This window comes from Delphinapterus leucas, chromosome 18 (assembly GCF_059928025.1).
Source record: "Delphinapterus leucas isolate spDelLeu-1000000601 "Yukka" chromosome 18, BTC_Dleu_Yukka2, whole genome shotgun sequence".
Taxonomy (NCBI): domain Eukaryota; kingdom Metazoa; phylum Chordata; class Mammalia; order Artiodactyla; family Monodontidae; genus Delphinapterus; species Delphinapterus leucas.
Window position 1 is genome coordinate 69,166,923 of NC_143146.1, and position 15,780 is coordinate 69,182,702.

General features: G+C 35.9%; 1 protein-coding gene across 3 annotated transcripts in view; it reads right to left on the bottom strand.

Annotated features, from left to right (window-relative positions):
• Window positions 1-303: 303 nt before the first annotated feature.
• Window positions 304-15,780, bottom strand: part of RFC3 (replication factor C subunit 3) — a 234,856-nt gene continuing 219,379 nt past the window's right edge. Inside the window, exon 10 of one of the 3 annotated variants that reach the window (XR_002644662.3) lies at window positions 304-462. The gene's annotated coding sequence lies outside the window, so the exon portion shown is untranslated. Of the gene's footprint in view, window positions 463-500; window positions 5,779-15,780 lie in introns of those variants that run through there. The other 2 variants (XR_016388721.1, XR_016388720.1) reach the window with 2 other exon arrangements.

Sequence of the window (15,780 nt, forward strand, 5' to 3'; positions counted from 1 at the left end):
AATTCTTCCTTAGATATGCACCTTAACTATCTAGGACCCCCGATATATCTGAAGGACAGAATGCTTCATCCTGTTTTGTTTTGTTTTTTTTGCATCCTGAATTCCCCTTAGGGCACACTGTCAGTGGGGCAACTGCAGTGGGTTGTGATTTAACTCTTTGCATAACTGGATGATGAGTGACACTCTTTTCTTTAACGGTTAAAGCAGATGTACAATGTCTGTTTGACAGGCCATGAGAAAGTTCAAGCCAAATCACGTTATAAGCCCAGAATGACTTCCCCATACCTCAGTATGTGAAAATTCCTTCCATCAAAGCCTATGGTCAGCAAGAGTTGTAGCTGTCTGCCTTGGGAGACCTTTCAGGAGGCCACCTTCATAAGATCACAAGCTACACGTCTCTGCTCTTTTGAGTTTCCTCCTGGGTCTAGTGGCAGGCAGCTTAAAAGTCGTCCCCACAAGAATCTGCAATGTGTCAGATGAATACATTCAATATATCAACTTTGAATCCACTCCATACCAAAAGCTGAAAATGTATCCCTATTCTATTTTCTGTCCCGAATTATGTCCACATATGCTGTCCAATACAGCATGACAAAGGTTCTGCAGAGATTAAATGCTATCTTGAAGATACTTCGATAATAAAACGCCTATAAAGAGATGCTTCAACTTTGAACACGATTTCCTTTCTATTATTAAATTTCATGAAATAAATTAAAGTCCAAAGACTAAATTCTTTTACAAGTTGAAATTCAAAAACATTGAAATCCAAAGGAACTAAAGTCTGAAATCAAATTCTTGTGTGTTAAAGTTCAATGTGCAAAGTTCAATTACAAAACGAAAACCATTTGCTGATTTGTTATTCTACCGAGGCTCAGCAAGAGGGATTTTTCTGCCTTGGTAGAGCGGGGTCTCTTCAGCAACTACAACAGTTCCTCTCTGGAATGGATTTGGAGTTTCCGAAGCCCCAGAAGTCATAGTAATTCAATACTTAGTCCCTCAGGAGCCTCACTTCTAAAGAACCCTAAGAGTTAACAGGACACACAGAATTATCACAAGGTTTTTCCAGATCCATCTAGTTTAGAAAGCCATTCTCCTGCCCTTAGATCAATTACAAAATTACATTCCCAGAACCAGGGCTACCAAGAGCCTAAGAGAAATCTGATGATGTCTGGCAAAAAAGGAAAATATTCTTGGATTCAACGTAGTAGGAAGTCTGTCATTCAAGACCAATTGTCTGGATTGCTTACTTAAGCCAAAGGAAAATTCTCCGAACAAGAAGTTATTTTGAGACTACACTTGCATTTAGCACTTTCATTTACATTTCTTTACATTTACATTTTTGTGAGAAAAAAAAAATATCTATGCTTCCTGCATCCTCACAGAGTGTCACTTGAGGCATTTCTGCCTCCTTGCACATTTAGATAACTGTAATGGGGTCAGCTCCAATCACAGGAACTCAAGTACCTTTCTTCCCCATCCAGCACCTCTTAATTCCATTTTCCTATTAAACCTTGGGCCCCTAATGCCATGTAGTGACGTAAGTGCATCACCTCTCAGAAAGAGGCTTTTTTGGTCCTGTGCCACAGTGGCTGCCTCACTGCCTCTGGCTCCAGGATTGCTTGGGCAGTGAAACTCACCCCCTAGAGAAGAGTTTCCATTCATTCCCAATTTGTTTTGGCTGAAGACCCACCCTGAACAGATTCCTACACTAAGTGATTTTGATGCTTCTGAAGCTTGTGTCCCTGGGGAAAAGTTTTAAATGTCCCAGCGTCTGAGTAGCTTTTTTGTTCAACTACATCTTTTTTCTGAAGTACTGAAACATACCACTGGTACTGAATTTCCCTGTTATTTCCCCACTCCTTTCAGGAAGGCTATTTGAGCTTAACAATTTAATCTACTTCTTAAAGTGGCCACTTTCCTTCTCTAATCCGTGTGGGAGCTAATGCTACTTGTTGAAACTTAGCGCCTCCCTTCCATTTATTTCATCTTTGCTTTCTGGTTCAGTTATTTTTATAACTTCTCTGGATTCTTCATCATCATCATCATAGAGAATAAATCAACAAGTTCTGGATTCGTTGTTCAAATTTTGTCTACCTTACTCTTGATGAGATGAATAATCCCCGCCTAGATATATTCTTCCATCAGACATTTAATCAAAGCCTGGACTTGTTCTCTGATTCTCACATCTAGATTTCATCACATCTTCTCTCAACTTTCTTTTAGGATCCTCATTTCATAAATGTATTGACCAAGGTCAGTAAGTTCCCTCAGGGCAAAGGTAATGCCTGTTTCAACTGCAATGATGTGTCATATGGAAACTCAGCTGAAAAATGCTTTGAATATTTCACATGAATTTCCTTCCTCAATCCTGCCCCAGTTTTTTATAACCACTTGGTACAGCTGTCCCACTCTTTAAGGAGTGGTTCTCCAACTGCTCTGAATGGGGACCTATGGCTTTCAGAAGTCATCATCCCTCGGTGACTTGGCCTTTCTTGAAGGAATCAGATCTGCTATCTGCTAGATTTGTGTGGATCCCAGTCATCATTTCTGATCTAATAACAAAAATGTCTTTCCTTCTTTTAGAGCAGTTGGAATCTGGATACTGCTTTTTCCCCCTTTTATATTGGTCTAAAATGTCATCTTTAAGATACCCTTTTCTTCTTTACTCTTCCTTAACATAAATGAATAAATTTTTTAAATCTCTTCCTCCAGCTTAATTGGCCTGTGTTCCTTTATTTTTTTTAATCTTTCACTGCTTCTGAGTTTGACAGTAAAACTGAAGTACATCTTTCAAACCACTACAGTTTCTTCTTGTTTTCCTAAGCAAATGAATTTATTACTAGAGGCAAACAGTTCCAGGCACTGAGCATTTTTGTTTCCTTCTACCTTTGGGTTTGTAATAATGTCATTTAGTTGAATTTCTATCTTAAGGGGATGGCATTATTTAATAAGGGCTCACATCTCTTATTTGTTCATTAAGTCTAACACAAGAACAAGGGTGAAGCCACAATTTGGGTGTCAGATATCAACCCAGAGTTATAACACGATATTAACATAGAGCCGATCTGAGATTCTATGATAGGACAGTGAGTCTTGAAAGTCAGAGGAAATGCCACATGGAATCAAGGTTAGTCAGTCCCTCCAGAGTGCCCTCCTTGATCCTGAAAGAGGAACAGAACCTAGTATTTCCAATCTAGATTACCTAGATTACCTAGGCTTGGTACTAACCATATAAAGCTAGAACATCTCTAGTGCTCTGTTCACATGCAGAATTCAGCTGCCTTGCAGTTGAAAAGTGGCAAATATTCTTCTGACAACCGATGTGTAAATCAGTTGTAAAACTCTTCTCTGCAATGGAATCTTTGTCTCAACAAGGAAAAGCAAGGCCTGTGCAGTAAACTAAAGCAATCTACCTGAAGCCCCCAACACAGCCAGAGGGTTGTGTCTTATTTTCTCACATAAATTGCATAAGTCATATGTTACAGTCACCTGCTAAGCTCAAAATACCTCATGACAGCTAAAATTTCTTTCTCAGGCGGCAGAAATTCAAAGTCAAGTACAAAAGTGTAAAAACACATTTGGCCTAAAATAAGCCTCTATAAACCAGCAAGGTTTCTCCCTCAAACTAAAGTCCAAGACCCACGGTGTGGGCCCCAGATGCACAAAAAGCTTCTGACCAAATTGTCCCCCTCGAATTTTTCGTTTATTTTTCTTTCTCAATGTTGCTGGTGAATAAACAAAACTTGGGAATCTCTGAGAGCCCCTCCCCAATAAAAAGCACCTTTAATATACACTAGGCTTATAAACAAGTTGAGAAGTACAACAAAACAGTAAAGTAGGAGGTCAAAATAATGCCTGTTACTGAGAGAGGGCAGGCTGCAGGATACGGTTTGTTGGGGGGCAGGGGCGGGGGTGCAGTGCTAGAGGTGGATAGGCCTCCCTGTAGGTAGGAAGTCTGACTAGTTAAGATTTATAACTTAGAACACACAGGCTCATTCCAAACAGGAAGAAAGCTGAAGCTAAGTCAAGCAGGTTCATTTATTCTTCCCAAAGTTGACAATCAAAAAAGACTCGATCTCTCTAGGAGCTGGATGAATAAAGGATGGAGAGAGACCTACAATGACATTAAGAGGTCTCACTTTACAGGAAGGAAACATCAGAAATGGGAATTATTCCCAGCTAACAATGCTTGCAAACAAGGTTAAATTCTTTGCTTACTGGTTTTTATACTGAGAACGTTTCTCAATATATTTGTGCAATTCTGATAGGATATTCTCATATTTAGTTTTCAGTACCACATTGCGCTGCAATTTAATAAATCCCATTCGTGGATTACCAATGTTTCACAATATCGATATTAATTCATTTTCATAAAATTTGATATCAGAAAGTCAATTTTAGAATTTAGTCTTCAACTACACAATTTGGGGAATGTATTCATAGTTATGTCTGTTATTTAATGTCTGGAAATTGATTTCCCATAAGATTATAGGCCAGATGATTCACTGACAACTAATTTCCCAAAGACTTCAGTAGGAGCATATGTGTAATGGCTTAAGAATGACCTTACACAAAAATATTCACCGTTTAGATGCACTGCATTATCAACTAAAGAATCCAATGTTTGCAAAACAGGAGATAGGGGGTGGGGAAAAATTAAGAATAGATTTTCCCTTAGATGACATGAGCAAAGTTGACTTCTTTCAACAATTCAAAAATCATTCTCATCTAACCTTTGTGTAAAGACAGCCTACACCTATATTATTTTATGCACTCAACTTATCCAAGATATATCATTACATTTATACACGTTCTTTACCTTCTTTTAACAATGATTTATTTTCAATGTACAGGTCTTAAGCATTGTTTTTTAAACTTATTACTAATTATTTTAGCATTGTATTTGTAAATTATTTAAACTTTACTTTCCAATAATTTACTTGTTTATATAAAAATACAATTAATTTGTGTATATTAACTTTATATCTTGCGAGCCTGCTAAATTCACTAATTTGTTAAAAGAATTATTGTTTAGGATTTTTCAGGTAAACAGTAATTTTACCTGCTAAAAAACCAATTTTCCTCCATCCTTTTGTTTCCTTATGCCTGTTATGCATTTTTCTTGCCTTATTAAACTGGCTAGTTAATGATATACATGCTAACAGGCTGGGAGAAAATGTACTTACTTTGAAATGCAGCAAAAACATAAGATGACTAAAGAATGGAGTGATGGGTAGATATGTGATAAAGCAAATACAGTTAAATGTTCACTGTAAAATACCAGCACGAATGTTCATTGTCACTTTTTTTTCAGTTTTCTGTATGTTGGAAACTTTAATAAGATGACATTAGGAAAATAAAAACCAAAGCAACAATCCAATTTTGAGAGAGGGACTGAGGACAAAAGAGACAAGGACAAAGGGACATCATAGGTTTTGAGAGAAAGGCTAAAATTGGTGAAATCCAAGGCACAGGATTAAAAACAGATGAGCAGCTTCTCTGTCTCATCAAGAGAAAATATGAATGCACACAGAGTAAATCGGATACATACAAATGAACATACAGTAATACAGGATGCATACATATTTGGTTTTGGTAGCTGGCTGGTAAGGAGATAAGGTTATCTGCTCTAAATGAAGTTCTGGAAAAGGCATTGTGGAGACTGGATCTGAGAAGTGTGAGTTTGCTGGGTAGTACTGAGGGCCTATTTCTTGGTTGGTGGCTATGAATGTAGTTGAGGGCAGTCTGTGCTCAACTGCCTGGATCCAGTTTCTTCACCTGTAAAACAGGATAATAAATGGCCAACTTCAAGATCATCAAGAGAATTAAGTGAGAGAATGCCTATAAAGAATCTAACACAGTGTCTCACATAAAGACCAAGAACTTTTTTCCATGCCTACTGCTAGTGATTTTTTTGTACAGCCGCACTTCAGGAAGTTGCTAAAGTTTCTCATGCTGCTATCTACAGAGAAGGTAATTTCAGTAGGCGATCAGCTCATCAAAAGAGCTGAAACAGGCACAGAAAGTACAAAGCCACAAAGGTACCATGCAGTGTTTGTAACCAGCATTAGGTTGTAATTTAAATGAGAGTTAAGGTTTGTAGGGACCACTTTCCTTTACTGAGAGGAAAGTAATTTATTATGTCTTTCATACCACAATCAAACTGATAAAGAGCATCTCATGATAATACTCCAAATTTCTACTGGAATTGTAAACAGGAAAGAAACCAAGGGGCAAATAGCTAATAAAATTTAGTTCATCAATTTGAAAAATATGAAATGATTATGTCTTTCTTGAGAACTAGGTAGAAAGAAAATGGCTGCTAAGGGTTGATTCTGTAATTTTTAAGAAATGTGTTTCATGATTTGGAGGGCTGTAATTTTGAAATAACATTTAAATTCCTATTACTCAGTTCTATAACTCAAAGTATAACACAGTACTTAAGGAAAAACCACAGCAAGAGGTTTTTTTTGTGTGTGTGACACATATTACACAACTTCAAACCTTAGGAACAAAATTTAATTTATATTATAAAAACATAAAATCAAAGGGGAGTGACATCAGTATCACGACAGCTTAAGATGTACCTCATCTTTGTCTTCCCACCAACAATAAAATTTGGCATCCACCTATGGAAAGAAATCCCTTTCAGGAAGCTGTGGAATCCAGCACCATAAGCCAAGGGACCCGGGAGGAGTCTCGTCCAGCCATCCATCAGGTAATAGGGAGACAGACCTCAGTCCCAGATGTGGACCCTGTCATGGCCTATAAACTGGCCCCAGCCTCTTTCAACCACCATCTAGGAGCCCCTGAGAACACCAACTTAGACATTCACTCAAGGACAAGAGAGACTTTTCAAAAGTTCAGGTTTCCAGAGAAGTCCCAGAATTCCATTGGAGGAAAAAAAAAAGTTTGGATGTATTGGAGGACTTCAGAAGTAAAGAAATAATGCAAAAGTTCAAAGAACGTGAAAAATCAAGATAACATGGACACCACCAAAGGATCACAGTAATCTTCTGGTAACCAAACCCAAAGACATGGAGATCTGTGATTTACCCAATAAAGAATTCAAGTTTTAAGGAAGCTTCATGAGGTACAAGAAAACACAGAAAGACAACTGAACCATATCAGGAAAACAATAAATGAACAAAATAAGAAGTTTAGCAAATGCTCATAGCAGCACTATTTACAATAGCCAAGACACGGAAACAACCCAAATCCCCATCAACAGATGATTGGCTTAAGAAGATGTGGCATATATATATATGATATATATATATGATATATATCGTATATATATATCATATATATATATGATGGAATATTACTCAGCCATAAAAAAGAATGAAATATTGCCATTTGCAGCAACATGGATAGACCTAGAGAATATCATACTAAGTGAAGTCAGACAAAGACAAATATATAAAGTCATTTGTATGTAGTATCTAAAAAGTAGTACAGGCGAATCTATATACAAAACAGACTCACAGACACAGAAAACAAACTTATGGTTACCAAAGGGGAAAGGGAGGGGAGAAGGATAAATTAGGAGTTTGGGATTAACAAACTACTACACATAAAATAGATAAGGAACAAGGATTTACTGTATAACACAGGGAACTATATTCAATAACTTGTAATAACCTATAATGGAAAATAATCTAAAAAAATACATATGTAACTGAATCACTTTGCTGTACACTTAAAACTAACACCATACTGTAAATCAACTATGCTTCAATTAAAAAAAAAAAAGAAGAAGAAAAGTTTAGCAGAGAGACAGAAGTCATAAAAAGGAACCAAATGGAAATTCTGGGGCTGAAGGATACAATGAATGAAATGAAAAATGAAATAGAGAATATCAATGGCAGAATGAATCAAGCAGAAGAAAAAAATCTGTAAGACTGAAGAAAGAACTCAGAAATTATGCAATCAGAGAAGAACGAAGAAAAAAGATGTAAAAGAGGACAGAAAGTTACATAATCTATGACATATCATCTAAAGGACAAGTTTGTAAATTACTGAAGTTCCAGATTTAGAAAAGAGGGAGAAGGGGGCAGATAGCTTATTTAAAGAAATAATTACTAAGAACTTCCCAAGTCCATGGAGCGATTTGGTAATCCAAGTTCGTGAAGCTCATAGGTCACCCAACTAAGAGATTCTCTCCAAGGCACATTATAATAAAACTGTCAAATATCAAAGACAAAGAAAGAATCTTAAAAGCATTAACAGAAAAAAGCTTGTATTTACAAGGCAACCCCCATAATGCTATCAGCAATTTTCTAAGAAGAAACCTTAGAGGTCAAGACAGAGTGGGATAATATATTCAAAACACTGAAGGAAAAAAACTGCCAACCAAAAATATTTTATGTGGCAAAGCTGTCTTTCAGAAATGAAAGTGAGATAGACTATTGCAGACGAAGCTGAGAGAATTCATCACCACTAACCTGATTATAAGAAATGCTGAAAGGAGTTCTTCAAATTGAAATGAAGAAACACTAATTAGTAATATGAAAATGTACTGAACACTGGTAAAAGTAAGTACACAGTCAAATTCAGAATACCCTAATACTGTAATACAGTTAAGTGTTAACCACTTAACTTTTGTACAAAGGTTAAAGGACAAGAGTATAAGAATTACTATAGCTACAATGATTTGTTAATGAATAAACAGTATAAAAACAGGTAAATTGTGACATCAAAAGCATAAGAGGAAGGAGGAGTAAAAGGATAGTTATTGTGTGCAACTGAAGTTGTTAATAAAATAGACTGTTATATCTATGTTTTATGTAAGCCTCATGGTAATCACAAAGCAAAAATCTATAGTAGACTCACAAAAGATAAAGAAAAGGGAATCAAACATACCCCTACAGAAAACCATCAATTCACAAAGAAGCAGCAGCAGAAGAAAAAAGCAAGGGACTTACAAAACAGCCAAAAAACCATTAATAAGATATCATTAATAAGTCCTTACCTGTCAATAATTACTCTAAATGTAAATGGAGATTCTTCAAATAATTAAAAATAGAATTACCATATGATCCAGTAACACCACTTCTGGGTATTTATCCAAAGTAAATGAAAACAAGATATGAAGCCTGTATCTGTACTTTCATGTTCATTGCAGCATTATTCACAACAGTCAAGATATGGAAACAACCTAAGTGTTCATCTATGGACAAATAAAGATGTGATATACATACATACACAAACACACACACATAATTATTATTCAGCCATGAAAAAGATGAAAACAGTGCCATCTGTGACAACGTGGATGGACCTTGAGGGCATTATGCTGAGTGAAATAATTAACACAGAGAAAGAAACATACCGCATGATATCACCACCTATATGTGGAATCTAAAATAGCTGAACTCATAGAAACAGATAATAGAATGGTGGTTAACAGGGGCTGGTCAATGGGGAAATGGGGATACACTGGTCAAAGAGTACAAGCTACCAATTTTAGGATGAGTAAGTTCTGGGGATCTAATATACAGCATGTTGATTATAATTAATAATACTGTATTACATACCAGAAAGTAGTTACAAGAGTAGATCTTAAGTGCTCTCACCACAAAAATAAAATTGTAATGATGTGATGTGATGGGAGGTATTGCTAATGCTATGGTGGTAATCATTTTGCAATATGTAAGTGTATCTATCAACACATTGTACACTTTAAACTTACACAATGTTATATATCAATTATATCTCAATAAAGCTGGGGGGAAAAATGTAAATCATACATTTTTAAAGAACTACGTAAGATAGTGATTCACACCCAGGAATCAGGGCTTTCATTTAAAATCCTGACATCAAGACTTTTACTGCCAGTTAAAAAAGAGTAACTGATACTGGACTTGCCCTCCATTGTAAACAACTAGAAAATGAGACAAAACATAAAAGGGATGCTACATCAGACACTGGAGCAGGCAGTGCAATGCTTTGCTACGTTAAAGAAAAGAAACCAAGGAAGTAAACTCTAAAATCACCCCTGATTTCTGCCTAGAGGCACTTTCCAGCCTACAGGGTAGGAAGGGCAAACCCAGGCAGACAACTGTGACAACAATGAGTTGAGGAGAAAAGAGCAAAATTCAGAGACTGGGGTGGCTGAACATGCATGCAGAGATCTGGAAAGAGGAGAATTATACAGAAAAAGTGCAACAGAAATCTGCATAAGGGTTGCCTTGCATCCTTGGCTGATTACTAAGCTGCATATACATTCAGTATGACTCCACAAAGCCAGGCAGAGAGGAAAAAAACAAGCAAACAACAACAAAAAAACTACTGGGGAAAGACCTACTAGAAACTAAGCTGAATAATTACCAGAGCTCACACAGGGCTGGAAGACAGTGAGTTCTGGTGACCCAGGATGTAGCTCTTCAATGATCTCTGGGGCATTCGATCAACACTAGAAAGATCAAACCACAGCTGTAAAGCTCAACTAGGGATAAAGACTACGCTAGGCACACCCTAAAAAAGGTTAAAAATAAGCATGAAAAGGATCAAGCTGCTAATCAAATAATTGCCTGTGAAAACAAAGTTCAACACTGTTTAAAGAAAGACGGTTTCACTGGATGATCTTTAAAGCAAGTTAGACTGTGCTTTAGACTGTGCAAGAGAGTAGTGAACTTAAAGGCAACAGAAACTATTCAAACTGAAGGACGGTGAGAAAAAGTCTGGAAAAAAGATAGAAACCCTGTGATTTACGGGCACTATCATGAAGTCAGAGATGTAACTAGAGTCTCAGAGGAGAGGGCAGAAAAATAATGAAGAAAATGGCTAAATTTTCCTAAATTTGATAAAAAACACAAATCCACAAATCCAAGAACTGAAACAAATGTAAAGCCAGTATAAAGCAGTATGAACACAAAGAAAAATCACGCCAAGACACACCTTAAACTGCTGGAATTGGTCATAAAGAGAAGTTGTAAATCTTACAAGGAGCCATAGGAAGTAAAATAAAACAAAAAACGCATAGGAAAAAAATTAGAATGCAGATGTCTCCTCAGAAACAATGCAAACTGAAACACAAAACTGTATTTTTAAGATACAGAAAGAAAAACAACTGTCAAACTACAATTTTATACCCATTAAAAATGCTTTTCAAAAAAGAATGCAAAATAAAGCCATTTTAGGCCAAACCCCCCTCCCCCAAAAAACAAAAACAAAAACCTGGGAGAATTCACCAGAAGATCTGCCCCACAAGAAAAGCTAAACCTGTTTCAGAGTAAAGGAAAATTACATCAGATTGAAATTTGCATATACAAAAAAAGCAATGAAGAAATGAGTCAGTGGAGGGCTACTTCTATTAATTGAAACAGGAGGAGATTGAGTAATTTCCCTCCACAGAAAAGTATAAAAACAGACAAAATTGTCAAAAAATAACCAATCATGACACTGAAAATTGATCAAAATCAGACAACAAATTTGAAAAATGTTTATTGTTGAAAAACTAGATTTGGACAAAAATGGTAGCAACTCCATGACTTTGTATACTTGGTATTATTACCTTGTACCTACCACTTCTTCAGTAAAAACTGTACCTTTATAAGTTTAAGGCTAGTTGCAGCCAGAGTATTAGACTGAATTAACAGTTGGGAACAAGGAAAACCCATAGCTTTGCTAAACCAAGGTTGCAAGTCCAGTTCATGGCCACTAAGAAATCAATCAGATAGTGAACTGAGAGATCCTGGAAATGAAAGAGCCACACAGTGGCTAAGACAAGCTCTTAATTCACACATACCTGACCGACCGCTTAAGTGGAAAAATGAAAACCAAGGGGTACTGAGAACTGGTTGCAACCTTGAATGTTTTCCTCAACCCACATACAGCTCAGCAGACTTAAAGTCTCAACTTGAAGATGTCTGAGTTCACACTCCACCCAAATCATTGGGTTGATCACTAAACTATGCAGACAGAAAGATGAAGCCAGGCTAAAATAAAAACAACTGAGTAGAAACATCAGTGGCAGCACAATGCAAGGAAGATAAATTACAGAGTTTAAGTATAGGTAAGCTAGGAAACAAACAAAAAACATTAAAAAATATCAGAAAACCAAAAGAGAATCCAAAGTTACTAAAATATATTATCTAAAAGTAAAGTTTTCAGCCACAAAATTACCACACATTGGTGTAGGGGAGGGGGAAGAAGTATAATGATACACAAGGGAAAAAGCAGTCAATATAAACTGACTGAGTGGGACCAGATGCTGGGTTCAGGAAAGACTTCAAAGCAACTATTATAAACATGTTCAAAGAATTAAAGGAAAACATGCTGACAAGGAGACAGAAAATAGGAAATTGTAATAGAAACATTGAAACTATATAGAACAAAATGGAAATTCTAGAGTTAAAATGTACGAACACTAAAGTGAAAAATAAATTAGATGAGATACCAGATATGAAATGGCAGAAGGATTCAGCGAGTTTGAAGATTTATCAATAAAATTATCCAAGCCAAAGAACTCAAGAGAAAAAAGACTAAAGAAAAATGAACAGAGAATCAGCCACCTGTGGGCCAATGTCAAGTATTCCAGGATATAAGTAAAAGGAGTCTCAAAGTAGATGAGAAAAAAAGGTCAGAAAAAAAGGTTTGAATAAATAATGGCAAAAAAATTCCCTAAATTAATACTAATACTACTCATAATAATCTGATCCAAGGAACTAAACAAAGCCCAAGTAAGATAAACACAAAGAACTACAACTAGTTACATCATAGTCACCTTGCTAAAAGGCAAAGAAAAAAAATACTGAAAACATCAAGAAGTAATGTATCATGTAAAAGTGAACAATCATATGTTACTGGCTAACTTCTCATCAGAAATAACAGAGATCAGAAGGTAGCAGAAGGAAATATTTGAAGTGCTAGGGGAAAAAATAATAAAAATTTTAAATGAACCTAGAATTCTGTGAGTGAAGACAAAATAGGTACATTCCAGATAATCAAAACTGAGAGAATGCTAGCAGACCTTAGCTGTAAGAAATATGTCTACCATACAAACTCTAATCAAAAGAAAGCTGGAGTGGTAATATTAATATAAGATAAAATAGATTCAGAGTAAGGAATATTACCAGAAATCAGGAGGAGCGTTCATAAAGGGGTCAATTCATCAGGAAGACATAACAATCCTAAAATTTTATGCACCTAATGAGCTTCTAAATGCATGAAAACCCAGAAGAACTAAATTAGACAAATCCATAAATACAGTTAGCGATTTCAATATTCCTCTTAGTAAATGACAGAAAATTAACAAGGGTAGAGAAGCCTTTAAAATATATCCGAAAATTTTCAATCATTTGGAAATTAAACAACACACTTCCAAGTAATCATTTGGTCAAAGAAAAACATCTCAAGTGAAACGAAAAATAGTTTGAACTAAATGGAAATGAAAACACAAGATATCAAAATCTGTAAGAGGAAGTTAGATCAGTATTCAGGGTAAAATTTGTAATTTTAAATGATAGAAGAGAATGGTCTAAAGTCAATTACCTAAACGTCCATTTTAAGACTCTGGAAAAATAAGATCAAACTACATCAAAAGAAGAAGGATGGGATTAATAAAGATAGAAAAGGTAGTCAATGAAATATAAAACAGACAATATAGAAAATCAATTAAACCAATTTTATAGAGACAACTAGAATGCCCATACAATGCTGGTAGGAATATAAAATGGTACACTTTGAGAATCTGGTGACTTCTTAAAAGTTAAACTGACACCTATCTTAGGTCTAATTATTCCATTCCTATGTATTTACTCAAGAGAAGTGAAAACATATGTCCACAAAATGACTTCCAGAAATATTCAGAACAACTTTATTCATACTAAACAAATCCTGGAAACCCAAAGGTCCATAAACAAGTCAATGGGTTGTAAAAGTATATATAAACATACACTGATCAATGAACATTAAAGAAATTAATGAAATATGCAACAATATAGACAAATGTCAGTTATAATTCTGAGAGAATGAAGCCTTAACCAAAGACCATACAGTATTTGACTCTAAATTCTTGAACAGGCAAAACTAATCTATAATGACAGGAAGCAGATCAACGGTCACTTGAGTTGGGGTAGGGGTGGGCTGACTGCAAAAGGGATATGGAAGAAACTTTTCAGGGTGATGGAATCTGTATCTTGATTGGGATGATGGTTACACTGAATACCTTCGTCAAAAATCAAACTGCAGACTTAAAATGATATGTTTTATTGTATGAATTATACTTCATTTCTCTACATCTCAAGTTTCTTATTCATAGCTCAGAGATAATACCTCACAGAGTGGTAAGGTTATAATGAAATAGTACACATAGCCAGTGCAATGCCTACCATGTAGTAAGCAGTTCATTATTCATCAGTTCTCCACCTGAACACCTGCTGTTTCTAAGGAGCTTTCAAGACTCCCATACCATTAAGATAGCTGCAGTTAAAAAATTCTTCTTCATAGGGAACTAAAATACCTCTCTCCAACCTACATCCATTGATCCTAAGTCTACCCTCTCTAGAGCAGTGGTTCTCAAACTGAGGCGTGCATCAGAATCACTTGGAGGGGTGGTACAACACAAAGACTGCTGAGGCTTATCCCGATCGTTTGATTCAGTAGACTTGGAATGAGACCTGAGAGTTTGCATTTCTGAGTTCCCAGGTGATGCTGGTGATGCCAGGGATTCCACTCTGAGAAGCACTGCTTTAAGGAAACATAATTTATAAGACCACTCATACTTCCAAGTGCATCATTTTAAACACTGGAAGAGTTAACATATTTTTTAACTTCCCTTTTTTCCAAATTAAAGCAGTCGTAGCTCTTCCAAACCTCACTTTCCTAGTTCTGTTAGAATGTCAATATCCCTCCTAACATACATATTTTTTAACTTCCCTTTTTTCCAAATTAAAGCAGTCTTAGCTCTTCCAAACCTCACTTTCCTAGTTCTCTGTTAGAATGTCAATATCCCTCCTAACATGTAGTCCCCAGGACTGAGACTTCCAGTTGGGACCTGACTAGTACCACCCCCCCCGCCACCCCATAAAAAAGGCAACAATCATTTATCTTAACCTGAACAGTTTCCCAGGTTTAGGTTTTTCAGTGTGTGTGTAGTTGTGTCTTTGTCAATCAAACACTTCCTGATTGTTTATCACCAACTGCTAAAAGAGCAGGTCTTGCTAATATTCTTATACAGAGCCTGTCATAAACTTCTGTCAAGCAAACCCTTTGTTCCATGAACCAAATTCCTGAATTAAAAAATGCTCCAAAGGACAGGACCAATAATACAACAGTATACTTGTTCAAATCAAAGAGTAATTTCAACAGTAATATACCTTTGCTTCAGAACTATGTGATGCATATTCTTCAGGAGTCTTCAAGTACTTAATGAAAACATGCTTATCTGAATCACTGAAAATAAAAGCTGGAATTCTACAGTTTCAACAGAAATGGTATGTGCAATTTTCTCCACACCCATGCTATTACGTTTCAAAATTAATTCCTATATTTCCTGCAAAAATATAATTCTTGGTTGAGGGAAAAAATGATTAAACATAATGACTTACCAAGCAAAAATTTATGTACCTGTGGCCAAAAATGGTCATCTGAAGGATAGAAAACAATCCCTGCTTTCTTATGTGTAAATTTCCTCCAGCAGGTGAGAGAGTATACAGAAATGAGAGGATCAATACTGCATACTTGGAAAACAAATTTTTAAAGTAAATTAAAATCATGTTCCTAGACTCTAAAGTTTCTAGTTGTATCCTTTCAATACACTTCAATAGTACAGGA